The 26,796-nt window shown below is 38.1% G+C and overlaps 1 protein-coding gene across 9 annotated transcripts in view; it reads right to left on the reverse strand.

The window, feature by feature from the left end:
• Positions 1-26,796, reverse strand: part of TTC29 (tetratricopeptide repeat domain 29) — a 365,054-nt gene that overhangs the window by 274,583 nt on the left and 63,675 nt on the right. For all 9 annotated transcript variants that reach the window (XM_048942642.1, XM_048942641.1, XM_048942640.1 and 6 more), the window contains one exon: positions 32-74. The gene's annotated coding sequence lies outside the window, so the exon portion shown is untranslated. The remainder of the gene's footprint in view (positions 1-31; positions 75-26,796) is intronic.

Consider the following 26,796-nt stretch of genomic DNA (forward strand, 5'->3'; position numbering starts at 1 on the left):
CCACAAAGATAAAGCATAACAGAAAACTCACCTAATTATGTAGAAAACACAATTTGTCCATTCATTTGCGGTACCTGGAAAAAGAGTTTTGATTTAGAAAATAATAATTGATTTTCTGAAAATGTAGATCGGTATTAATATATTTTGCCATTATTATATTGCCATTTCAGTTGCTCACGCACAACCTTTTAGTTGGTCAGCTTTTTTGACCTAAAGGCATGATTTCCCTCTTTTCTTTTCTATGCAACTCCTATATCATAAATACTGGTATGTCTTCTGTAATTAATTTAAAATGCAAGAGGCACTATGCCGTACTTCACAGCATTTATCTCCAGGAACTGCATAAGCAAAGAGAATAAATATACAACTTTATTTTCTTTAATAATCTAGGCAGATATTTTTCATATGTCAGAATCACAATTATGTGCAGTGAACTTTTGAACAAGCTTCAGTGGATCCAGATATGTCTGATAGCTGGCTAAGACAGTCTAGTCCTCTTCAGTATTTATTTCAGACTATAATTGATTGGTTGAAGTTTTTGTCAAATGTTTTCAGAGCTCAGTCTTTATCAATATGAATTAAATTTGTCTAGTGCATATAAGTGGTAACATGACAGATTTTCAGGACTTTGTCCAGTCAGCTTTTGAATATCTCCAAGGATGGAGTTCCCACAACCTCCTTCCCAGAGGGGCAACCTCTGCCAGCGCTCAAACAAACCCACAGGAAAAAGTTTCCTGATGCTTAGAGGGAACCTCTTCTGTTCCAGTTTGTGTGCATTGCTTCTTGTTCTGTCACTGGGCCAAAAAAGAGCCCGGATCTGTTTTTATCAGCCTTTGAGTATTTATAGACACTGATGAGAGACCTCCTGAGCCTCCTCTTCTCCAGGCTGACCAGACTCTCCCAAGCTCTACCCTGAGATGTAGATATAGGAGATAGGATAGGTGTGCCAGTCTCTTCGCCGTCTTGCCCCTATTTTGGATTGTCTGTAGGAATGCCCATGTCTCTTTTGTACTGGGGAGCTCAGGACTGGACACAGCAATCTGGGTGGATCCACACCAGTGCTCAGTTGAGGGAAAGCATCATCTCCCTTGTCCAGAATCATTTGAGTTGGAAGTGACCTTTAAAGGTGATCTAGTCCAATCCCCCTGAATGAACCACAATATTTACAGCAAGATAAGGCTGCTCAGAACCCCGTCCAGCCTGACCTGCAGTGTCTCCCGGGTCTGGGCATCCGTCATCTCTGAGCAGCCTGTTCCAGTGCTTCCCTACCCTCAATGTAAAAAACTTTTTCCTTATACCCTAAATCTCCCCTCTTCTAGTTTGAAACCATCTCCCTTTGTCCTACCACAATAGACCCACAAAAGACTCCACACCCTTCTTTCTTTCTTACAGTCCATGCTTAGATACAGAAAAGCCACTCCAAGGTCTCCCCAGAATCTTCTCTTTTCCAGGCTGAACAGCCCCAGCTCTCTCAATCTGTCCTCACAGGGAAGGTGTTCCATCCCTTGGATCATTATTGTGGCCCTCCTTTGGACCCACTCTAATAGATCTAACACCTTCCAATCAAATCAATAAATACTATGCACCAAATAAATCAGGCAGAAAAACATAGAAAAAACATAACTTTACTGGCAAAATGTGCATTGCTTTCCTCTTCGTAATACAAGCTTGGGCTTCAGCTTTTTTGCTGACAACTTACATAGCCTACTTTGATTACAACTGATACCAGATGTAGAGCCAGAACGCAACACCAACAACAATCCATATAAAGTCTACTTAGGGACCAAGCTCTTGCACAAATGGTTAATATTCTATATCCCCTTAAGTGGCACAGCTTTGGGCAGCTACTATGCAGAGAGTTCTTTTGTACTTAAGGTAAAATTTCCTTGAGCTATCCAGGGGCTGAGATGGCACTGCTCTAGCCTGAATCCAGGCTCTAAATAATATGCCTTAGACTACGCATTAAAACTTCATTAATGTTTAATTTATTTTAAAAAGTTAATACCTTGAAACATCCCTTTTCCATTTTCATAATAGTTTTCATAACAGTCACCTTTAACATAGTACCTTTCCAATTTTTTAATGTATAAAAAGATGGTACCAAGTAGTCAGCTTGCTTCTTTTAAATAAATGAGTTTCCCTCCCTTCTAACTGATTTTTAAGCTGATCTTATTTTTAAATAGCACAGGGCTTTTTGTTCACTCATTTTCTATTCAAGTTTTTAGGAAGTATTAGGTAAAATAATTGTAGATTTCTTAGTAGACATTTGTTCCATAAATAAGCCTTGCTCCCTGCTGTTCATTATGTTTTATTAGCTAGAAATAATTGCTCTCAGACTTTTATGGGTCATTATGTTTATACGCTCTTAAGACCTCCCCTTGGCGTGACTTACAAAGAGCAAGAAATTAGCCCCTGCACAGGCTGCCATGTGGCTGGTCAAATCTATAGAGAAGTCATGTAGTGATGAAGAGCACACTAATCAAAGATGATAGCAAAATTCAACAGTCCTATATTATAAGGACAGCTGATCAATTCATGCTGAGTTTCAGGCAGAGTGGGTTCTCCTGCTTTTATCACAGAAAGTAAACAGACTTGATTATAAATATAAATGCAAATGTTCGGGGACTGCTTTCAAAAAAGTTTAAATCAGGTGAGACTTTGTTCAAGTCAAAGCTGACAACCTGGTATATCGGAAGGAAAACCCACTAGGAAATTATCTGCAGGCAATGAACAAGACAATCAACTCTTACTCCTGTTTCCTGCAAGCATGAAGAAATTTTCATTTTCCTAGCCTTACAGAAATTAGTTGTTAACACGCTAAAACACTAAAAAGCTAGTAAAAGCTACAAAGAAGTTTCTGTGGTGTACTTGAGACTAATCTATTGCACTCTGACCTCTGTATTTGCTCCAGTTAAACTATTTAGAATTGAACCAAGTCCAAGCAAAGGCAAAGGCAAAATACCACAGGACATTAATTACCAGAGAATAAAACATAAAATGATTCCATGAACTCACTGAAGTGCTCCTACAACAGAATAAACTGTTCCAACTGCTCTTTGAGTTGCCCAGCTGTCCCAGTTTATTTTTACTTCCGCATAACTTTAGTTCTGGAAGGAAGGACGACAGGAAGAGAAGAAAGTGGTAACTTGTTGTTCACTTGCTGTAACCAGGCTATCAAACATCTCAGTCTTTATTCCGTTATTTTCCTCCCCAGAAGGAAAATGGGTAGTTGTTCCCACAGAAAGCAAGCTCTGACCGCATAACCATCTCAGATGGGTTCCTCAGAGGGAAGATACCCTCAGAAGCAGTTTGGGATCAGCTGGAAGCCTGAAATTCAGTCTGACCACAGAAATTCACAAAAACCAGATCAGCCCTCCTTTTGTTACCTTTCTAAGCAGATTTTCCAACTTAAGGGGTTCTCTGTCATCAGGGATACACAGAACTTCATTTGTGTGAGATCCTCAGCCTAGATTACTGGCAGTGTTTAACTACCTTGCTTTTTTTTTTTTTTTTTTTTTTTAACCTCCATTGTTTTCCTGACAGAAAATACAGGCTTTTAAAGAGCACTGAGAGATTTAGACGATAATCAATGTAGAGAGGGACACATGATGTACATACATTGCTTACATACTAGTAAAAACCAATATAAATATTGAAAATGTTTCAAAAACTATAAAAGAACAGAAGTTATTCCCGATCATTCAACACTGTTTGATTTCCTATTGCATATAGGTTCTAAATGCAACCACACGTATCGTTTTGTTACTATACATTATATTATAAATCTCTATGAATCTTTTTCCCAGACTGATGGACTTAAAGCCAGTAATGCTGCCAAGAAAAACATTTCACATCCACTGCAGTAAACAAGAGCTTGACAAATGTAGAACTAAGTCATTTACCAGATGTTACTATTTGTCTTAAAAATCTGTCTTTGACTTGTTCTTATTTTCTCTTGACCTTGTAGGCTTCTCCCATACACACTTAATGCAAAAAAACAAATGCAAAACCTTTGAAAGCCAGTTGTTATCCAGCTAAAAAGTTCCTTTAGACCTAATACTTACACCTTCTTAGTGTGTCAACAAGACTGCTCATAGTTTAAACACCAGGAAGGAATTGCTGTATCATGTTTCTGCCTTTTCTGAAGCAACGCCACATAGTTTAATACTTCAAGCTTTTGCAAGATGCTTCCAGGTACTGAATAAATAAACCAAATAAAACCTCAACTAAGAAATGCAGCTAAATTACCTCATTCACAATCACAGATAAAGGAAGATTAGATGATCCGTGTTTACATAAAAAATAATACACTCTTGCTGTTAGTAGTGAAAGAGCCTGGAACAACACATTTAAATGAATGTAGGCATTGCCATTCCAGACTTTTAAAACCACATTCTCTCCATCTAGATAAACAGGACACTGCTGGTGGTCACAAAGCTACAAAGCATTCAAAAAGCGTATGGTTGCTTCCTATTTGTTCACATACATATAAACATTCAACACAAATTCCTATTGCATCAGCTAAACCTGGCTGTCGTACGTAGATCACAGTTTCTCTAATTGTTTCAGTGAATTAAGATGTTTTATCCATACCATCATAGATGGAACTAACACATACCCCCACTGAAGATATTTAGCTTCCAGAACCACTGAAAAATTTCTAAAAGATTTAAAGTTAGGGTTCAGACATCAGATGTATTTTCTTCTCTTGTTTATTCCATGTTAAGCAAGTCATAATAAGCACTTGTTCTTTTTTTACACCATTACTTCAAGTTCGCCTGGGAGCTGCTTTCGCCGGTTGTGCTTTAGCAGCTCCATGAAAAACAGGAGATTTAGCTATGTACAGCTTGCACTTTTTCCATTATTACACTGCTTTATTTCTCCCAAACATCTACAGTAAATGTTCTATAATATAGGAGAACTGAAACAGAAAGCAGGAAGCACCTGGACTCCAGCTATTTATATGCAACATTATTAAAAGAACAACCTTTCCTTTTACAGCAAGTGATCCAAAGTTGTGTTTGTGAGGTGGATAGCGGGAAATCTAGCTGAAGACTTTTACTAGTGGTTGAGTGGAAAGCAATCTCTCTCAGGAGAAACTCTACCATGCTCAGATTTAGTGGAGGGATAATCTCAGCCCCTCAGTTTCAGGCAATCTTAACAGAAAGGTGGAAATGAAAATAAAACAAAAAAATCTGAGCCAGAGTTTGAAATCGACTTGGGCAACAAACAGGATGCAGCTGTACAGAAGGAATAGCCTAAATAAGCAAAAATGCGTTGACCAGGACTGTAACCATGGAACCATCCATGGAACAAAGCAGAGATTCACATGTATTGCATCCAAGAATGACAGGCTACAATCAGAAATGAAAACATCCTAGTTGTCACCAATAAAGTGAATCAGCTGGGGCTAGCAATCATATGGAGGGAATTAAATCTGTAGGTGTTTGAGGCTCGGTAAATATGTTCTATTTATAGCAGAGAATTCACAATGGTCCTGCTAGTCATGCTACTTTGTGTGTTTGCTCAAAAAAAACTGTATTCCTTGTTTTTAATCTTACTGGAATATATATTTGCGATGCTACCTTTCCTCAGAACTTATGGAAAAGATTGAAGGCATCTAAATGTAGAGTGGCATGGCATAAAGAATTAAAGACAGTATTCCTTAGGATATTGAAAATGAGATTAATAGTACTAATTTGGGTAAGTCAAAGAACAAACAAGCGGCTATAGCAAGGATAAATAGTTCAATTTTGATTGAACCAGCTATGTGATTCAATGACACCTTCGGTCTGATTGTGTTTCACTGAAGCTCTTACGCCACTCTTACTGCACTTAGGAAATATTCTGCTAAGGCAAACAAATTATTTTTAAATATTGTAACACTTAAATCATATCAGTGCTGCTCAGTCTGCCTGACAGCCTAAATGGTTATTTTAACTGAAATAAAAATTTAAACACTTAAAAGGAAGACTTCAAAGTGTATCACAGAGTCAAATGACAGTTTGTATTTTAAAAATATGAAATAATGCACTCTTTTCCTTAGTAATTAAATTTCTCAAGTTTATATAAATAGTGATATATTGCTGTTTCCAAATGATATATTACAAATCAAAGAAAAATAACCATAAAGCAACATGGAAGGGATCACCATAACTGAATTTGTCTCAGATACGGTTAAGAAAAAAAATCAGAATCCATTTTACATGTGCACATGCATAGTTTTGCTCACCTTTAGATTTTCAAAAGTCTGTTTGACATTTATCTTACTATTCAGAAACAAATAATGCAATTAAATTTTGCAAAATGCAGAGCTGTAAGTAGATGAGAAACATAAATACTAAGAAAACAAACAAACAAACAAGAATAGTTGCTATATGACTACCAGAAATCACCAACAAACAAAAGCAAAACAAACTCACTGATAAAACAGAACTGAGCTGAGTATTTTCCCCTGTCCTGGGAACAGATTTTAGAAGCATGCGCATGAGCAACTTGAATGCATATGCTACATGGATGTTTAGCAAAATAATCTTTCATTGCTTTGCCTGCTGAACTTTCTCTTACTTTGAGCTTCCACAGCATCACTTACAGCAAGCTTGAAATCAATGCTTGTTAGGGCAAAAAAGGCAAGGTACCCTTATGTGAGAAAAATAGGAAAGACATGTCTAGAATGGCTGACAAATAAAGGTTTTATTCTGCTTCTTGGAAAACACAGAAAATGGAATGCTCAAGAATTGTTTTGTACTAAGTCTTTGTTTTTGAAGTATTTTGGTAGATCTGGATTCTGAAATGGGTATAGTTGAGAAGGAAATTTAAAAAGCAATTAAAAGCAAAATTTCTGTAATGGTAAACCTATGTTGGAGCAATATTTTGCTTCTTCTGCACTCCTTCTAAAGACATCAGAAATATAAAGTCTGATTCTCCAATCATATCTTCCCATAGATGAGTTATGTACATTCTGCTTCTGCTGCCATTTAAAAGCTCTAACTCCAACAGAAGTTAAGACTGAGTTCTTATTGCAGTGGCTTGATTAATAAACCAATGGATAAAGAACAAACAAACCATAGAAACACAAAGTGCGAGGTCTTGTTTTTTTCTATCATATGAAAAAGATCTTGCTTTCCGCTGTCAATAAAATAATAGAAGGAAGATTTGTCTTCATACAATGATAAACAGACACTGAGATCCTTAGCAGTTCACTTAATTCATTTGTGTAAAAGCAGCAATGTCTTTACAAAAGGGACTACAAGAAACAAGTTACAACACTGAGAATGATGCTGTAATAGTGTGGTAGCACATGAAGAGTTCAGCAAAGCATTTTGTATGTAGTAAATTATTTGCAGGTGAGTATGGAAGATTGTTTCTTAATGTCTTGGTTAAATTTTAGCCTCTTTGTTCTAACGAAATAATGGCCAGAGAGCACAGTTACGTGGTTAGGGAGGAAAAAAAAAAAAACAAACCAACATATGATTTTACAGACTTCTTATGTAATTATTTGCAGGAACCCATCCTGTTCAGACTCCAACCTGCACTATTTTACCAACGAAGTCCTTACTATTGAGTGCTGCCCGATATCAGAGTAAATCAGAGATTAATATAGACCTAGGAAAGCTGGATACTGGTAAAGTTGGAGAGAAACAAGCTTCAGACTCTTTGGGGAGTAACACAGCAAATTAAGCTCAGTGAGAATTTATCCATTTTTTATTTAGAAAACAGAAAATTAAGTAAAAAACACAATGTATACTTAAATGACTCAAAATACTTGATATTACTGCCAAGATAAAACTAAATCCTAACTGAACAGGAACATTTCCAGGGACTCTCCTACATAACTATATGGCCAGTGAGCTTCAGAATTCATTGTACGGTCCTTTTCTTGCACTACAGTAGGAAGTGGCCCTGATAGTACCACAGAGTCCTCAGCATTCACACCACTTTTACACAAACTGTGAGCAGAAAGATATGGTGCATGCTGTGAGGTAAAGATGTGGCTTCAGCTTGCACACTGTCAGTGGTTTATGGGCTGATTTGGCCTGGTTTCATGACTAGTGGGGCAGAGGCACCCATGAATCCGTGCCTCAGAAAGGGATAAGGGAAAAAGAGAGATGGTAGAGAGATGGGCCACAAAACAGAACAGCAGCAAGCAATCTGAGGAGAAACAAACTAATTTACTAAATAACATACAGGACAGTGCAAGACAACACACTATAATGCAGCATAATTAGAATTGGAGCGAATAAATCAAATGTGTCCAAAAAAACTGAAGGCCTTGCACTAATGCTGAGGTCAGGATGAGCAGAAGGGAGAAGAGCCTGACAATCAAAAATGGAAGAAAAAGGGACATCAGGTGACCTTGCAAGGGGTTATATCCGATATTCAGACTGTAACTATGGTCCTAATAACATGAAAACAGCTTTGAGAAGGGGAAAGGCAACTAGTGACAAATATAACTATAGACAACCATGTTAAAGCCAAAGAATGCCTAACTGAAACTAGTTAAAGGGACAGCTCAGTCCATCCTATGAATTTGGCCAGAAAACAGAAATATGATAGAAAATACTGCAACCTTATAAACTTATAAGGCTATGACAATGACTCAAAACCACTTTCAAACCTGAAATAAATCTATTGTTTGATCATTTGTGTCTTAAAATGCTGGAGATAGAAATCTGATGAAACAGTTTTTAGAAGCACCTGGAAATGTGAAATGCACCAGAAGAAAACAAACTCCTTAAAAGCAGCAGACAGCAACGAGGAGTCTTAACTTACTGGAAAACGGGGAAATTTTCCCTTCTGAAAAAATGATTGCTATCATTTCACAGATGTGCCCAGGCCTCAGTGTTGGCAGCCAGACTCTATTTCTGTACCAGAGAAGCAAAACCGTAAACAGCAATCTTTTTCCCCACTGATCTCAGAAGCTTGTCAAGGAATGGCATCACTGTTTTCATAAATTACAACTATAAGAACAAGTGTTTATTTCCACTGGTCACCATCTAAATAAATGAATAATGGAAAAGACAATTTTAAGGGGCTGCCTCTAAAAATTGTCAGAGCAGGTGATTGCGCCTTTCTGCATAGAGCAGCAGGTACAAACTGGACTGCGTGGTACTGCTACTGCTGCTGTGGAATTGCCCAGAGTGGTTCCCGTAAAAATTTCACCATTATTTCAAGAATTAAGGGAGTTTAGAGAGCAGGACTAAATTTGAATTCTGATGAGAATCCAAAATGAGTTGGGAACAATGTGGAATAAAAAAAAACATGACTTGGGTTTGGAAAAGCTGTGTTAAAGGCAAGTCTGTTCCACCTTGCAGGGCATTTCCAACCAACAGAAAATTTTCCTATCATTTCTTCCTTCTTTTCCAAAGATAAACTGCTCATTGCTTTAAAATTACTTACTTAGTGACAAGTATCACTTCATTCCTTATGGAGTTACAGAGAGGGACATACTTAAATTCAGCCATGAGATTGAGTCTTCCAGTACCCTGAATGATGATATAGAATAAAACCATGCCAGGGTTTTTACCCATCCTGCTTTGCATTATACTGTAAGAAAATATTATAGATCAAGAGAGGAGAAAAAAAGCCTTAGTTCTATCAGAACATGCTGGCAAATCAGAGGGGTAGATAGCCTCAGTAATAAAAAAAGCCATCAAAAATTAAGCAAGTGATAACCTACTGAGCACAACACTTCTGTATTTGCTACAGTGTTGCTTCAGAAAATTATCTTCTCCAGGCTTAACTACAAACATACTCATAGAAAAGGATAACAGGACTGATCTTAAGTGTTCTTTTGCAATCATAAAGCTAGAGTTAGTTAACGGAACGTTAATGGAAGGGTTGAAAGAAAAAAAAGAAAAAAGAGAAAGGAAAGAGATAACATGGGCAGAAAAGGATCAAGAGGGATGGCCAGCAGGTAGATGGTACGCTCTAGGCAGCTGCTACTGTGAAAGCTAGCCAAGCAGGGAGCTGGAGGGTGGCCAGAGCAACATGCTGCCAAAACATCAAGGAACAGGGACTCCAAAGTGGTAGACCTGAGGCTAAAGAAGCCAGATGAGCTTGCTGAAAGGTGCATGGATAGCTGCCTCTGAATGAGCAAAGGGTTTTCAGTCTTCTGGAAGCAATAAAGCTTTTTGATCTGAACCCAAATCAGATCAGATTACTGAAGGGTCACTGACGCAAACCATTAGGTGTAGGTGTTATCTTGGGCACCAATTAAAACCCATGGCTTTCAAGCTGGAATGGACCACTTAAAAGCAAATGCTTGAGAGAGATGAACAATATCTTTCTGTAAGTGTTTTATATAAGTATCTGGTTTTCCTGTCTAATTTTTTTCAGGAATTTCCAGGGTTTAAACTGGATTTCCTGATAACTGTGTTTTCCCACAAAACTCTCCCCTCCGATTTTTATTTTCAAGGCAATTCTAATTACAATATTCAAGAAAAAGCACAGTTGAACATGATTTTTCCTACAGTTACATAAGATAAAAATATGAAGATTCCACCTGCAGGTGTACTTGCTGCAGATGCTCTTAGACTAAATTTATAACTAAGTTTTTTGACTGCTTGCACATGAATACAGCATATACTAATTACAAAGCTGGTTTTCCTACTGGGCGTTTGGCCAACCCTTCAACAAGCTGTCATGGGTTCCCAGTAAAGTTCAGAGCTTCTCCTGAGAATAGAGGTCTGTCCTTCATGAACTCATATGCATTTTATGTTCCAGTTCTCAGAAAAGCATTTTGCTTTCCCTGCACATTGCCAGTATATTTACAACAGCAGAGCAAAATTGCATTGTTTTATACACTATCCAGCCTAGGATTTCAAGAGAAACATTTTGTTTCAACTGAAGTTTGCATTAAGTACATTTCTGAAGTAGAGGGAGTAACAGGGAGAAAAACAAAGAAACAAAGAATTAAAATAACACATACTGATATCCATATAGTAAATACAAGCCATTGCCTTCTTACTATTTGCATCTGCTTTTCAGATACAACCACCACACTGTACTTGCTATTCACACTTCCTTGTGATCTAAAAACAAGCCCAAACGAATGGCTCTAAACACACGAGACTGATCAGCTTTGCTTTTAATCATATTCTTTTTTCACTCAAAAGAAACAAAATCATTTGAACTACATCATATTGCTTCCTGAGCGGGACAAACTTGGGAAGCGATTCTCTTCTGCAGGTCACTGGGGAAAGTGTTGCTTAAGTGCTAATTGTTTCCTGGAATGTTTGGTCTGATAAAAAACTTCAGTGTGTTTGAGCCCATTTCCTATGCTAAATGATACAGTAGTCTCCAGAAACAATGTTTTCTGAGAAGACTTGCACTGACCATGCTGAAAGAAATACGATTTTTCTTGTTACAATTTGGTAGTATTATATACGCAAGAAGTATTTTCAGTATCACACATACACCTTCCGTAGTTTTTGACCAGATTCTTCATGCTGAAGTCCCATCTGTCCTCACACAAAATGGAGTAATTGACCTTATAATTAGCTTTCCACGTATTTGTCTTACTATACTATACTATTAAAAAAAACACTAATGAACCTGTAAAAAGAAAGTGACTCTTCTCACTGACAAGATGAAGTAAAAACGGTTAACTGACAGATTCAAAGAGAAGATGGCTAAAACTGCTCTTCAGAGACTGCTGAATTTAGACATCTAATTTGATGTCGATCTACAGAAAGCATGCCTTATCATTTAAAGATTTAAGCATTGTTAAACACCTGTGCTCTGCTGATAATCTTATTAGGTACATATTAATAGCTACTAATATCTTGAATAGCTTTTATATTTAATTTGCTCTGTCAGACACCAAGATGTTCAAGTCTGCAGTCTTTACAACCATAGAATGGTTTCGGCTTGAAGGGACATTTAAGATCACCTAGTCCCAAGCCCCTGCTATAGGCAGGAATACCTCCCACTAAACCATTTTGCTCACAGCTCCATCCAGCCTGGCCTTGAATGCTCCCAAGGACCGGGCATTCACAGCCTCTCTGGGCAACTTGTTCCAGTGTCTCACCATCCTCACAGTAAAGAATTTCTTCCTAATATCTAGTTTACATCTACCTCTCATCTCCATCTCTTCTACATCTACATCTCTTTCAGTTTAAAGCCATTTCCTCGTGTCCTGTCACTCTCTGCCCTTATGAAAAGTCCCTCCTCAGCTTTCCTGGAGGCCTCCTTCAGGTACTGGAAGGCCACTATATGGTCCTCTCAGAGCCTTCTCTTCTCTAGCTCCAGCCCCAGCTCTCTCAGCCTATCCCTGTAGTGGAGGTGCTCCAGCCCTCTGATCATCTTTGTGGTCCTTCTCTGGGACCAGTTCAACAGGTCTCCTTGCATTGGGGGCACCAGAACTGGACAGTACTCCAAGTAGGATCTCACAAAAACAGAGCAGAGGGGCAGAATCACCTCCCTCAATCTGCTGGTCACACTTCTCTTGATGTATCCTAGGATACAGTTGGCCTTCTGGGCTGCAAATACGCACTGCTGGCTCGTGTTGAATCTTTCATCAACACTCCCAAATTCTTCTCCTCATGGCTCAAGACATTCTCTGCCCAACATGTACTGGTGCTTGAGATTGCCCCTACCCTGATGCAGGAACTTGCACTTCGAATGTCTCTGAAAGCTGATATCTTGTAGGTATGTTCAGAATTCAGCAGTCCTCAGTGAAAAGAGAAGCAAGCTGGAGCCACTTACATAAGAAATGCCATAGTCCTTAATGATGGCTTGATGTATCTTCTGATCCCTACAACTGTTTATCACTGTGGAAGCTACTTAATTGTTGAAGCAAAGAAAGGAAAGCTCGCATAACACAAACACATTCACAGGTTTGTGAATTGAATTATCATTCTCCTTAAAGAAGTGTAAATCAAGAATAAAAGTCAATGGTAAGGGCTGCACACAAGTGTAAAACTGACATGAATTAAGAACTACAGCAATAGTATTGATTTAAAAAAAATTCAGAAGTGACAATTTACCTTTTGAATCTGCATTTCGTTCATTACACCTGGTCAATCATCACTTTGTAAAGTGGAGATAAGTTTGATTCAAACTTTGGGCTAAATGCAAAGAAATTAGAAAATAATTAAGTCATAAAAGCATGTGTCTATCAGATGCAAAGTCTGGAATATTATTCATGAGGCAATCAAAGTTTGCCCATATACAACATAATGTGACGCAAAGCACTGTAATAACAGCAGAGTGAAACAATCCTAGGCTGCATCAAACAAGAATAAGACAAAATGCAGCAGCCAAGGACACAAAAACAAAGGGAGAAAAACTGCTTACTTTTGGAAGGCTTCAGGTAGGTAGGAATCTCCATAAAGAAATACTCACCTCATCTGCCAACACTTTAATGAGACCTGGGAAAGGGTGAATCCTGCCTCCACCCCTTCCAAACACTTAGGTGCATTGCATGCAACTGAGCTCCCTTGGGTTGGCCCTACCTTCCTACCTGATGCTTAATCACTGCTTCAGGCTGTGACTTAGCATTTCCACTATAGTCCATTACAAGGTAAGGCAGTGATAACCTATGCACAATGTGGAACTATCACACAATGTTCTTTAAAAAAAACCTCAGATATCAGTAATGAATGGCAATCTTTTGTGAGGAAAATTGTCTCATCTAAGAGTAGACAGATATAAGTGGGAAGAGATCTGTGTGATACGCTTCTGGATACTTGGTCACATGTCAGAGACTTCTGTGATAAATAACAGCTCCTTTTCTACTACTTGACAAATTGCATCTGCTAAATATAGAGTTAAACAAAAGGATGATCCATCAGAGAAAAAAGATAAGATGGTAAAGCTGTAACTGCTCTCTGTCAAAACCCATGTTCAGAAATGTACTTTCTAACTGAACACAGTATCTCTCTTCTCTTCCAGAAAATTAACTACATGTAGAAATAAATTTTTGTATTCAAATTGTTCTCCATTCCTTTTTCCATCTTTTTTTTTTTTTCTTGATATACTTTCTGAAGTCCTCTTTCTCCACCCAGGCTGATCCCCTTTCCTGCTCTGCTGTAAAAGAGGTCAATTTCAGCTTGCTGCTGAGACACAGAGAGGAGAAAGGGACAGAGAGTGAAGAAGATGTAAGAAAAATCTCAAATTTCAAGGATTTCTATTCATGGAAAACAGGGGAGAATACAGATGTGTGATTGTGTGTAAGAGAGGCTGTTTGCGCAGCCGTAACTCATGCATTCAACATTTCCATCAGCAGCAATAGCAAGGTCAAGAGGCCTAGGTTAGATTTTCAGTAAAGAAGATTTGTTTCTTCACCCTTAGGTAAATTGGATTGTTTTCTAGCCCCTATAAACTACTGCCTATTACTATGTCTGTCCTTTAGTCCCAGTTCTATGACTGACTTGCATCTATATTCCTTTCCTAAATAGCCATAAATCAAGCTTTTCCCATCAGGCGGCACTTCAAGGCCTTAGCCAAAAGCATTCTCATCTGATCCACTGTGAGATCAACCATTTACTTGGACTGCTACCCATTTTGATTTTCCAGATACTACTCTGTTCTCTTGAGCCAATGCACCAAAAAGCCCAGTTAAGTCCCCCAAGCCAAGCAGCCTGGAGAAACTCCCAGAATGAGAAAACAGAGCTGAAATACAGGGCTGAATGTTAGTTTGGACTTAGACTGAGTACTTATGTCAGATAATTAGGGAATGGGTAGTAAAATCAAAAAGATAGGCTAGGACCTCCACAGGTTCTGCATTCATTTCTCTGCTATTTCTCTGCAAGGGACTGGAAGAATGCTCCTTTTACAGTTACGGTTCTGTTAAGTTGCCAGGAACATCATCTCTGGTATTGAGATCAATCCAGGAGACAAGGTCTTGTCTACCATCTCTACTCTGCATAGTCAGGCATGTTTTGTTTTCAGCAATCTATATCCAAACCGAGAAGTTACATACATTATCAACTGCTAGATACCTAAACGCAGTTTTTACTTTACTCCGAACTGTAGTGTTATGAGTACTGCCATCTCTAAAACTAAGGTTTTCAAAATTAACACCTCTGTTCTACACAGAAAAGAGATATTCCTGACCTGAAAAGCAAAAAGAAAGTGTATATAAAGTGAAAAAAAAAAAAAAAAAAAAAATGAAGAAAGAAAAAGAAAGCCAGAGGGGACATAATAATTCTTTTACGCTTTTATTCCTAACACTTAAAACATGTTTTTCTGGACTTTTTATTATGTTTTAGGTTAAAAAGAGATGTCAGGAGAGGAGTGATAATTAAGAAGAATGGTCACCAGCAAGAAGCTCTAAAAACAGATTTTTTTCAACTCAATGGAATGAACTGATCAAAGGATAAGATCAAATCGGTTCAATCAATGACATGGTATCACTACACTCAAGCTTTGATCCAGTAGACCAAGAAAAAGAGTGACAAATTGGGAATACTTTCTTGCTGTCTATGTATGCAATGATGCAACCTTAATAATCAGATAATAAAAGAAATGCTTTGCTCTAAGGAGCTGTTCCTTTAGCTTATGTTTGATCTGAGGTTTCTCATTTGTGGGTGCAAGATATTCCTGCCCCTTGCAACATAGTAAATTAAGCTAGAGCAACATTTATATTTAAAACACTGTGCGCCATTTCTTAATGCTAGAAAAGTTCATAAAAATTTCAGTGTTAAACATCTGGGGGGCAAGAGGAGAGCATTGAAAATCATCCTAAAAATAATATTGCATGAAAGCAAAACATACTTATCTGACACTTTCCCTAATCAGTACTTTCAGCCAACTATTAAAAATGATACCTTTTGAGTACTTTGTTTACCTGGATACAGCTCTTCGAACTTGTTTCTTAGATTATGTCTGCCAGTCACAAAAAGTATTCCATGCCACTGATAGACCTATAATTAGCTCTCTGTCCTTCAGATCCTCAATTTGAGAATGTAGTCCTCAGATAATTCATTTCAGAAATAGTTTGTGAAGTGAGGAGCAAAATTTTCAGAAGAGCATAGCTGCAATGTTAGTCTTGCTCCATGCATAAATTAAATCTCATCATACCCAAACGACAGTAGTAAAGAAGAAATCTGATGATCAGTTTTGAAAGTAGCTACTGAGTTTCAACTCACATTAAGCCATATTATCTGATTTTCATATGAGATACATGTATGCTGCAGCAGAAATTCAGTCAGCCAGACACAATCCTCAAGACTTGTCTCTTGGGAAACAATATTCTTACTTAAGAACGATTATTCATGGTGCACTCCTTAGTGACACAGCAAGTCACAATAAAAACCATTCCTGCAGCAGCATTAACTAGCACTTTCTCCCTGCAATTTCATTTTATGTTACCTATACATAGGAAGATCATAATGAAGAACATGAAAAGCAGGGGGTCCTTTGATCCTTGAGTTCCCCTCCAACCCAAACCGTTCTATGATTCTATGACTCTATGAATTTACAAAATGCAAGAAGAGCTTATTTTGGGGGGTGAGGGCAAAGAATTTCTTCACACAAACATGCTTATCATAAAACCCTGCTTTAAATTTTTGCACGAGAGTTAACCTGAATTATCTCTGTTGATCCTCTTCCCAGAATTTGTATGTAAAAAAATAAAAGAAACCTCATCAGTATTTACTCCCATGCAAGCAGGCTTGGCGATAACATTCCAGCTAGTTAGGCAGCCAAAATCTCACTGCAGTGAGAAGAGATGATCACACACACATTCAAGGACAAATCTCATGAAACTCATGTTTGACAGGAAATTGTACAGGAAGCTAATTCAGAGAGATCAAAATAAGGGTGGTATGTTCCCAGGACCCAGGGCAAGTCAGAAATCTTACAGCTGAATTTTATACATATGGTAATTTGATCAGAGTGTACGTAACAGAGAAGGGAAGAACCAGTTGACTGAAAATACAGTTCTAACTTTAAAAGAAAGAAAGAAAAAAATAAATAAAAACAGCATGGGAACTTGAATTTTTGTTGTCTTTAATGTCTTAAATAAACCAAATCACAAAACTCCCAAACTGAAACATATTGTAGTGAATCTAAATTACCAGGATTTTGGATGCATGCATTAATGCACATTTTCATTTATTTTCTAGATAATGTACTAAATTTGTTCCTGCCATAATGTTGCAAAATTTGGGAAAAAAAACAGGGGGGGAGGGGGGGAGAAATATTAGAGTGAAATAAAAGGATAAAACAACAGATTTGAAGGTTAGTGTGCACTTCAAAGCCTGCTTAATTTTTATGTATTCAGCATTAAATGGTTACAAAACACTTATCCCTTATATATGTATTAGAAACAGGGAATGTGATTCTCTTTGGAACCTCCTCTGCATTTCCAGAACATGATAGAGAGGAATTTCAAAAATCAGTAGGAAATGTATGTGGGCTGCAGCCTGCAAATCCCACAACCACTGTACACGTCCTTTCAGCCAATCTTCTGGTGATTTGTGCTAACATGAACTTTGAATGTAAATGGAAACTGTTTAATAACATCAAGTACAGCACTGGCCAAGTAATTCAAGTGAAAACAGAGAGCAAAGCATTAATTTCAGCCATAATACTGACTTTCTCAGGGAAAATTCACAACTTGTAATGCCCCTCCATATGACTATAGGAATATAACCTAGTATTTAGTTTCTTGGTTGATATAAAAAAAACGCATCAACTTACTTTTGATCTTTTAACATACTGAAAATCGTAGTACCTACATCATAATCCATTTGAACGACTTTATTAAACATAAGCATAGGCAACTCAGCTAGTACCAATAAGTAAACTGGAAGTAGTTTGAACCCATTCATTCTTTTAAGAGCACAAAATCCAACACTGTGTCTATACTTCTGTATACTTGTTAAGTGACATAACTTGGGTTTATATGAGGAGAAGCCCAGAAACCAGGAAAGAAAAATCAATCAATGGGAAAACACCAGAGAAAGTCAGAAAAAAAAAAAAAGCTTTACAATTTCACTGAGGTTTTCCATAATTGAGGTCGAATTCTAGAGTCAGTTGCGCTTGTAACACCTGACTGATTTTCTGGGAGAGTTAAATTTGCTACCTTGTTTTCACCAAAGGCAAGAAAAAGGTAATTCTAAAACACAATTGAAAAGCCAGATTCTTCTAAAAGTGCCCATGATGTATAAAGATGAACTATAACTCACGTAAGTCTTACAAGACACTTTAAAAACTTCCTGATACAAAACCATGAGGAATCTATTGAAAATCCTATTGGAATCTGAATTCAAAGTGAAGCAAATAAGAGATAAATCTGAAGGAGAAAACAGACATTGGACAGGATAGCTTAAAAAAATTTATCAGGTCATGGACCAACGAAGAATAAAACATTTCATTGTGTACTTCCAGGCTCAGACACACAGCGTGAAAGTCTACCAAGCACTAACCACACAAGAAAGTACCACCACTAGGAGTGACTGGTGGGAGGTGTGGAGGTTAGGAGTTTTCTTGGGCACAACAACCACAAAACGGTGGGAGTTCTATATTCTTAAAGTTGGGGGGGGGGGGGGGGGGGGGTCAGCAAAACTGCTAAGCTGGACTTCTGGAAGGCAGAATTTGAAATATACTGGACAATGATAGGGTTTCTTGGGAGTCAGCCATGAAGGGTAAGAAGGTCCAGGAATGCTGGACTCTCCTTAAGAAGGAAGTCTTAGAAGCACAAGAGAAGGCTGTTCCCCTGTGCCATAAGATGAACCAGCAGGGAAGCAGACCTGCATGGATGAACAGGGAACATTTTCTGAGGCTCCAGGACAAGAAGAGAGTCTACCTCCCACGGAAGAAGGGCCAATTCAAAGAGACCAGAAAGTTGTTAGGATATGCAGGGAGGAAATTAGAAAAGAGGAAGCCCAGCTTGGAATCAGCATGGACACTGCAGTTAAGCAGAACAAAAAACTTTTTTACAAATATATTAACAGTAAGAGGAAGACTAAGGAGACTCTCTGTCCTTTACTGGGTACAGCAGGGAACATGACACTGAAGATAATGAAAAGTCTGAGGTTGTCAATGTCTTTTTTACATCTGTCTTTAAAAATCAGACCAGTTATTTTCAGGGTACTCTACCCCCTAACCTGGAAGTTAAAGCTTGGGAGCAGAAAAAATCCCCCAAGATTCAGGTGGACAGCTACTCCACCTGGACTGTCTCAAGTCCATGGGGCCAGATGAGATCTATCAGAGAATGCTGAGGGAGCTGATTTCCAGACTGCTTTCCACCATCTGGTGAAAATGCATTCTGGTGAACTGGAGAGGTCCTAGAGAACTGGAATCTTGTAGATGGGAGTCACAATGGCAAGAACAGTTGTAAGGTAGATCTGAGGAACTACAGGTCTGTGAGCCTGACCTCCACGCCAGTAAAGGTTATGGAGCAGATCATCCTGAGTGAGATAACACAGCATGTGCAGGATAACTGGGGGATCAGATCCAGCCAGCATGGGTTCATGAAAGGCAGGCCCTGCTTGACCAACCTGATGTCTTTCTATGATTAAGTGAATGATCCACCCGGTGGATGAAGGAAAGCCTGCTGACATAGTCTACTTAGCCTTCAGCAAAGCCTTCAATGCTGTCTCCCACAGTATTCTCCAAGAGAAGCTGGTAGCCCAAAGCTTGGACAGGTACACTCCTTACTGGGTAAAGAACTGGCTGCATGGCCAGGCCAAGTGAGTGGTGGTGAACAGAGTTAAATCCAGCTGGCAACACGTCACAAGTAGTGTTCCCAGGGACACGGATCGGTATTGGGGCCTGCCTTGTTGAGTATCTTTATTGATGAGCTGGATGAGGGCATTGAGTGCACCCACAGTACTTTTGCAGATGACACTAAGTTGGGAGGAAGTTTCAATCTGCCTGGAAGTAGGAATGCCCCACAAAGGGATCTGGACAGGCTGGATCACTACACTGAGGCCAGCAGGACAAAGTTCAACAAGACCAAGTGCTTGCTCCTACGCACTGGCTCACAACAAGCCCAGTCAATGCTGCAGGTTTGGAGCAAAGTGGCAGGAAGACTTGCCGAAGAAACAGACCTGGGAGTGTTGATCGACATTTGGCTGAATACGAGCCAGCAGTGTGCCCAGATAGCCAAGAAAGCCAGTGGCACCACGGCTTGTATCAGAATCAGTGCTATCAGCAGGAGCAGGGTGGTGGTCCTTCCTCTGAACTCAACTCTGGTGAGGCTGCACCTTGAGTATTGTGTTCATTGTACAGACCCTCACTACAAGGAAGACATTGAGGCCTTGTAGCGTATCCAAGTGAAAGATCTGGAGCACAAGACTTAAGGAGACCAGCTGGGGGAACTGGCATTATTTAGTCTGGAGAAGAAGAGGCTCGGGGGGAGATGACGTACCTCTCTTCTACCTGAAAGGAGGTCATGGTAGGGTGGTGATCAGTCTCTTCTTGCAAGTAGCTAATGATATGACTATATCACTACTATACAACTTGAGGGAATGGCCTCAACTTGCACCAGTAGAGGTTTAGGTTGGATATTAGGAAGAATTCCTTCTCAGACTGAGTGGTCAGTGCTGGAATGGGCTGCCCAAGGAGGTATTTGAACCCAGAGATGTTCAAGAAACATTTAGATGTTGTACAAAAGGACATGGCTTAATGGGTAAATACTGGTAGTAGGTGGATGGTTGGACTTGATGATTTAGGTGGTGTTCTCCAACCTTGGCGAATCTATCATTCCATGATTCAGTGAGACTGAAGGGTGTTCCAGATTTCATTAAGATGTACGAAAGGGAAGACTCAGATGACAAGACAAAAATATGAGAAGAGGCAGGTTGGAGTCACTTCCTTCTTCTCTACTGGTTGATTTCCTCATTAATGCATTCCAGTAAACTGTGTGAAATAAATATTTGCCACAAAAGAGCCGATTTCAGAAAGAACACTTTTTTCCTAAAAAAGTAACAAACATGTAAACATTCTTTCAGCTTCACTTTTTTCAAGTTTGTAGTTTTAAGGAAACAATTCCTCTTTTCTTTAATTCTACGCTGTTCTGTAGCTCCATCTTTCACAATACAAACGTTCTTTACACCTAAACACTTTAAAAGCAAATTTAAAAGACCACATCCTCACTTGCCTTCCAATCATGTGTGTATATCCCTTCTCCATTTCACCACTGTGCTATTGCCTCTAGTTTATCATTGAATCCATAGTCATTAAAACTCTTGGACTCTTTCTGTCCAAATCTAGGAAAATCTTAAGGGTGATACAGTCCTTAACGTTCACTAACCCTCAGATTCCTCATTTTTTGTGGCTCTACTTTCTGTGACCTCTTACACATCATTTTTCAAATGTCAGTTTCCACTTTCAATCAGCCATGTCTATATTCTGATAACTAACTCTTCCACTTAAAAACATCAGTGTGCTTCTTCTCAAACCGCCCTGTCACACGTGGATAGAACTCTACATGGACACAAAGGTATTTCCACAAAGATATGTCACAAACATTTCCAAAGATGTTTTGCTATGTTATCCACAATAAACCTGCAAATTATTAAGCTCTCTTGCCTTCCTTTCACTCTCAGTAGCAAATACAGTTTTGTAAGTTTCTTTGGCTCCTTATTGACTGATTTCCTCTTACGTGTACTGATATTACAAACTTAAATAAGCTTTCCTTATTCCGTATACCACCTAGCACAAGTTGATCATAGTTTCTGACTACAGTTCATAATAATACAGTACTGTGAAGTTAAGGCTGATTAAAAAAAGGAGCTGCAGCAAGGAAACACTGAGTTCAGTTTTCAAAAAGGAAAAACAGGCGAGATGCCTACAATCTACTGGAATTCAGACACCTACACGTTTCCATAAATGACAATAGGAATCTGTCATCATCTTTAACAGACCAAAGAACCTTCTGCAACAGTAAGTTTCTCAAGATATGACTTCTCAAGGATGACATAAAAGATCAGTTACCCAATTTTGGCTCAAGCGTACCTTGGGACAGCAGAAAAAAAAATATTTTATAAACAGGAAAATTACTGTTTACAAGCTCTCCATGAGAATGAAAACCAAATTTATACATTATACACGTTTTTACATAATATATTGTTCTCTCTAAATCTTTCCCTTCGAGGAATATGCAAAAGATGAAGCGAAAGAAACATGAGAAGAAAAGCATATGAGACAGAAAGATCGTGAGAGAGGTTATTCTCATAGTACTTTTGATCTGGCTGACACGAAGAGGTAATAAAAATTCATAAGAAGTTCTTGCTCAATTTCCAGGACAAAGACATCTGGATATCTATCCAAGGCTGATTCAACATTAACATCTTTTGATCCCAAGTGCCCTATTTCTCTGTAACTGAAGGTACAGTGAAGCAGTCACAGAAATGCATGTATTTCTCAGTGAGTTTTGATGTAGTCTAATCAGAGCAGGATGGGACTGAAAACAAAAGTTAGAACAATTCTAGATACAAAACCAAAACAAAACCTCTACAGGGTAAGATAAACTGTTGCCATTTGTTATAAGACTGTATTTTATTATTTATGGAGCTCTGCATGCGCAATGTAGACAGTGTTTGCCTTTGCAGTCTCAATATTAGAACTTTCAGATAGTGCTATCAATACACATAAGTAATCTAAGAAATTGGATTTTTGCTGTACAAACGAAAACAAGGAATGCTCTCTGTCTAACAAACTACGGCAAAATAATGAATATCGTAGAAGAGAAAGAAGGAGGTAAAGGTTTAAGAAAAACCTAGGCAAAGCAAAGCTAGTAACACATCTAAGCTGACCAATTATGTGTTACACATTCCAAGCCTCTTTAGATTATATAATGAATTTATAATGAATTAGGGAAGATAAATACATTTTCCACATACACATTTTTAAAGTCAAGAAAATTTGGAGCTAAGGAGTGCCTTAACAACAGCTGAGGTACACAATTCCATTACTGTAAAACTTAACAGCTTTTTTCCCCTACTTAAAGGGAGGTAACAAACAGTAGAAAGACTATGTTTTACATGGCCTGACAGTGACAAGATGAAGGTCTTAAACTAAAAGACGAGAGATTTAGGAAAGACATTTGGAGGAATTTTTTTATACTCAGAAGGTGTTGAGACACAGGGACAAGTTCCCCAGAAAAGCTGCAGATTCCCCATCCCTGAAGGTGCTTGGGGTCAGGTTGGATAGAACTCTGGGCAACCTGATCTAGAGGGTAACAACACTACTCACAGCAAGGGGGATGGAACTGAGCGATCTTTAATTTCCTTCCCAACCCAAGCAATTCTTTGATGCTCTACTCATTCTACTACGGAAGAAGAAGAAAAAAAAAAAGCCAACATTCTGCAACAACAGTGCAAAATAAAAAGAGATGAGCAAAAGAAAACATGACTCAGATGGAACTGCTACAGAAACCCTATTGTATTTGAAGTTAATGAACTTATCTTGATTCCACGCTAATATGCTGTTCCTTTTTTTGTGCAGATACTTAAATTGATGAAGCTAAGAATTTCACAGTTATTTTACCTCACTTCACATTCCCCAGACTCGTATAAGAATAGGTGCACAATCAATAGGTACACAGAGATGAGGCTTAATAAGATTACCACAATGGAAAGATAATTAAAACAAATCAAAATGCTCACCGGTATCGTAAGCTCACAATAAAATCTCCACAAAGAGCAATCTCCAAAAAGAAATCCTGCCTCAGTGGTAGTCAGCCCTTAAATGGGATCTAGGAGAGGTGGAGCCAGGCTCCATCCCTTCTGGTCACACAGCTGAATTGCCTTCACCTGTGCTCCCGCAGCTGACTCATTGCTTGCCTCAAGTGGTCCATCAGAGGTTCAGGCAGTGATCAACAGTTCCCATACAGTTTATGTTGCAACAAAACTTTTCAGACAAGCAGACATTGGGTTTCCCTCTGGCTTATACATAAGCACACTTGTTAACTACATTTAGGTTGCCAAATTTAAAATTGATGAAATCAGAAAGAGCACAACTTTGGGAACAGATGCCCATTTGAGTTCACAAAGCATTTTTCTTTTTTTCCTGTGTGCATGTTTTACTCATATATTTATCTAAAAAGAGAAGTCACAGAGAAAACCCATACAAAAGTTCACAATGTCCCTTTCTAACTTATTGCTACTGTCATGTAAGTGTAATTACACTCGAATGCAATCCCTTTTTCAGAGAATACGTGAAATGTTTGTTAACAGAGCTGTGGCCTCAAAAGGATGTCCTGGATCTGGAATATTTCCACAGGATAGCTTCCAGCTGACAGTGGTCTGATTTCTGAAGGAAGTGGTAAAATCCAAGTCATAGCAGTTGTTTAAACTTGCACTGGCAGCATCTTACAGAAATGATTACTAATGCTGGTAGAAAGATGGAATTGATTATTTAATAAGTATATCCAGCTGTTTTTTCAGCTAACATGTTTGAAAATGGAATACTACAAAAAGATTTGCTCTAGATCCTATAAATCAAAATCCAGGAAATAAGTAAGAATAAAAGATCTTGAATATTCCCAAGTATGGTTGTGTGCTTCAGTCACAGACACAGATTCAGAATAGAAAGCTTTCACAATGGTAAATTACTGTTTAAAGTTCCAAACAACAAATATACTTTCAAATATAAATGCAACTAACTGTAAAGAAATGCACCTGATAAGCAGTTTTTGTCCTATGTTCATATCTGGACATAGGTCTGGACACCCTGCTTTAGGTGGTCCTGCTGGTGTAAGGTGTTGGACTGGATGACTACCAGGAGACCCTTTCAAGCTCAGACATTCTGTGAATTTATGTGCACAGAAGTGGACTTCCACCTACCTATTGTATCTGGAAATGTAACTCTTGTCAACAAATTCCTCTTTGATGGTACAAGTACTAAAGAAATGAAGAGACTTCTCCATCACTTACATACATCAAGATCATAGACATTTGAAAATCATGTGTCAATTAAACAGTACATGAGGAAAGGTAAAGTGAAAATTACAGCTTTTGTGCAGAGAGATGAAAATTATTGCTAATAAAATCTCTCATACATATATTTATAGATACATGCTTCTCCAAGAAACCGTGGCAAAATAAGTTAGTTTTACCACACTACCCATTTTCTCTATACTGAGACTTCTCTCTCTGTAGAACTCTCATTCTCACATCAGGACGCAGTTGTAACATGGTATGTATGCAACAATTATTCTCATAAGCTAAAGCCTGGCAAACGTTTATCTATGCATATTTCTTCGCTAATAGCTGCATGCATTTAATTTCATCTACCCAACCATAAGAACTTTAAAGACCAGATTTCAGCCATAGCAATACCGAGGTAGATTTAAAACTGACAGTGCCTATAAGTAGACAATATCATTTGTCATTTTGCATCCCTCTTTCCCACTCCTTGAAGGTTATAAGTTATGGAGCTAGAATCAGGACTTTTTATGAGTTAGTAGACGCACCTAGCAAAATGCTTTTTCACAATAAGTTGGACACTGAACAAATACATTCTTATACAAAGTAGGAACATGTTAATAAAGATGGCTGAAGGCAGAAAGGAGGGTATTCAAATCATCACCTCTTGGTGCTTGTGCTAGGAAACTGGTTTTGCCTTTACTGTAGATGATGAGATCTCTTCCCAGGATAAGATTCTAAATGGATGGCCCTTCCATCTTAGATGCAGCAAGTAGATTAAATTAATTCTGACATCTATATTTACTCATTGTCTACATTTAAATGCTGTGAAAATGCATTTCCCAGTCACACAAATGAGGATGTTATCTAACAACTGCCACCATGAAGAAGAGAATATCTCATGAAGAGAACAGTTAATCTTTAGATACTGATTGAAATAACAGCAAGGACATATATTTTGAAATCAAGCACAGACACTCACTAGTGCTTTGTGCAAAGACATTAGAATTTCCCTGTATCCTTTGGATATATGCCTATCCACTGCTGCATCACAACACTGCATTTGTCTCATTTGTCTCAGATGGCTTGGTCTGATGTTCACTAAATACTGCTTTTTTTCCTCCTTTTCTTTTGGTCCTTCCTTTCTAAACAACAGTGAAGAAGAAAAATGACGTAGATTAAATAAAATGTTGGCACAAGAGTAATTTTGTTCAATGAAACCCTAAATAAATTTAGGCCAAAAATTGTAAGAATTTGTTTTGGAATATTTTTTTTATTAGGAAGTATGAGGAGCAAGAAACCTGTTTTCAAGGAGTGCCATAAATTCTTGTAATGCAACAAAAAATAGTTGGTTTTTTTTTGTGACAGCAAAGCCTGACTGTAGTCATGAAGAGAAGATTCTGGATTCTCTCCTAAGATAAATAAAAGCTATGTAAATGAGAAAAAAGTATATAACTCACATTAATAAGAACAACAAATTCACAACAAAACTTAGGAGCAAAAATCAATTTCTGCTGGCAACCGGAACTACAGGAATTGAAGTTGAGGCCCAAGTAATCCATCACAAGCTATGATATTACTCATTCACGAAGCACAGAATAAAGATTTATTTTATTTTAATTATGTTTAGGCAATAAATAAACAGGCAATGATTGTAACAAATCATTGCTTTAATAAGAAAACCTAAAGGACAAGAATAGAAAAAGATGCGTTAAGTTCCACATATCCAAGGTGAATAAGCAGTAATTTTCAGAGAAAAGCATGATTATTGAGCTTTATGAGTGAATTTGGCATTTGCTAAAACAAAAAAACAAACAAACAAAAAAGCCCCACAAAAACTGGACATGTAGAAAAAAAATTTACACACAGCAGCTAAATCAGGGATTTACTAAAACCTATTAATTTACAGCCACAACAAAGTCTATGCTCTGGATTCATCAATGCCGTGCTCCGGAAAATATATTTAAATAGT

The sequence above is a fragment of the Lagopus muta genome, chromosome 4 (genome assembly GCF_023343835.1).
Source record: "Lagopus muta isolate bLagMut1 chromosome 4, bLagMut1 primary, whole genome shotgun sequence".
In the NCBI taxonomy this organism is placed as follows: Eukaryota; Metazoa; Chordata; class Aves; order Galliformes; family Phasianidae; genus Lagopus; species Lagopus muta.